Here is a 1,693-nt window from a genome sequence, read left to right on the forward strand (position 1 = left end):
TATTCTGATCAACTTTCAGGCAGCGTCTGAACGTTTTTGGTGTCAAACTCTCTCGTTTGCACCAATCGGTTTTCGATTTAAGCCGGTAAGATCAAATTCTCCTTGTCATCTGAAGTTTCTGTGTTTTTCTATGCATGCAAGTGTTTTTCAGCTTGCATGTGGTTGTTCATCCCTCTCTGAATTAGTTTTGTGTATTTGATTCCATGATGGATGCATTCCACCGTTTAGATGGTCGGTTAGAAGCTATAGAAGTTACGTGCGGTGAAGGTCATATTGTAGAAGAACAATATTTCTGGATTATAAGGTAAAGGAAGCTTATATAATTTAGTTATGATTATTTGTGGTGAATTGTTGGATGCTTGGATGTTGAATGTTTGATGCTTTGGCTTGATGTTGATTTTGTGTATTGACGTTTGAGATATGGCATGAAAAACTGATAAGATTAGAGATGGGTTTCACTTTGTGACATTTCGCAGAATTTGGTGTTTCTTGTTGAGAGTCAATTGTGACCGTTCGGTTTCTATCTAGTATAATTAAAGAATAAGTTAAGTAATATTTTTGAATGTCTTAATTATATAATTGAAACCATGTAGAGTGCTTGGTCATTTACTAACACTCGATCTTTAAAAATGCTCGGTTTTAGACTAATATTAGGTTTTAATAGCGTTCAATTTTATATTGACTCTCAGTCATTCTTAGAGTGGTCGGTCTCGTACTGTCACTCAATGTCCTGAAGAGAACGTCACTATATAATTACGTGTTCTTCCATAACTCTAAGTGTTCAGCCAAAACTATAAATTGTTCGGCCTAAGTCCCAATTGATCGGTTTAAGATATAAGTGTCTTGTTCAAATCTTACAAGTTAAAATTAAGTTTCATATTGTCGGTCTGAGATTGTATATAACATAGTTTAGAGTTGTTATATTATTTAACCGTTCAGTCATATTCTTAAATTATCTTAATACCTCTTTTGAGAATTATTTCTGAATGTGATTTTTGTTATACTATTCGATTGGATTATATGGAATGAGAAAGATGATGGTATATGAAATGAATAATATAGATGTTTAAAGAGAATTCTAAGGAGGAATGGCTCATGACTGGTTTTGTATGGTAAAGTATGAACATGGCTAAGTTAAGCTGTCATTTATCCTGATATTCTGTGATTACTCCACCTCATGTAGAGGAGGGTAACTCATGCGTGGGAATGGCAGGAGGTCCTTTAGCCTCAGGGTATTGTTGTACCGAGGTAAGCTTCACTACACTAATCTCGGGTGGCAGTTGTTAAGGGCATCCCAGCTAGGTTCCACCCGGGTGCACAAACGTTGTAACTACATAGTTCATACAATCTGGGTGAGTCGAGTCAAATGGTTAGTTATATATGTATTGAACGTTCGGTTATGTTGTATTCTATGAATGGGTTGTATTTTGAATTGTATTCATGATAGTATTTGATATAAGTTAAATCTGAATGTTTGTATGATTAATTAAATTACATAAGCTTACCTATTGTTCTGTTTTCTGTTTTGACTACCGTTCGGTCGTTCTCTTCACTGCAATGATCATCTAATGGATGTGAGCAGAAGGTGATATCGGCTCATTGGAGGAAGCTTTACAGGTTGATCAATAAGAAGATAACATAGGAATATCTGAACAAAAGGTTCTTTTACTCTTAAGTTTAGTAAAAACGTTCG

The sequence above is a fragment of the Vigna radiata genome, chromosome 8 (genome assembly GCF_000741045.1).
Source record: "Vigna radiata var. radiata cultivar VC1973A chromosome 8, Vradiata_ver6, whole genome shotgun sequence".
In the NCBI taxonomy this organism is placed as follows: domain Eukaryota; kingdom Viridiplantae; phylum Streptophyta; class Magnoliopsida; order Fabales; family Fabaceae; genus Vigna; species Vigna radiata.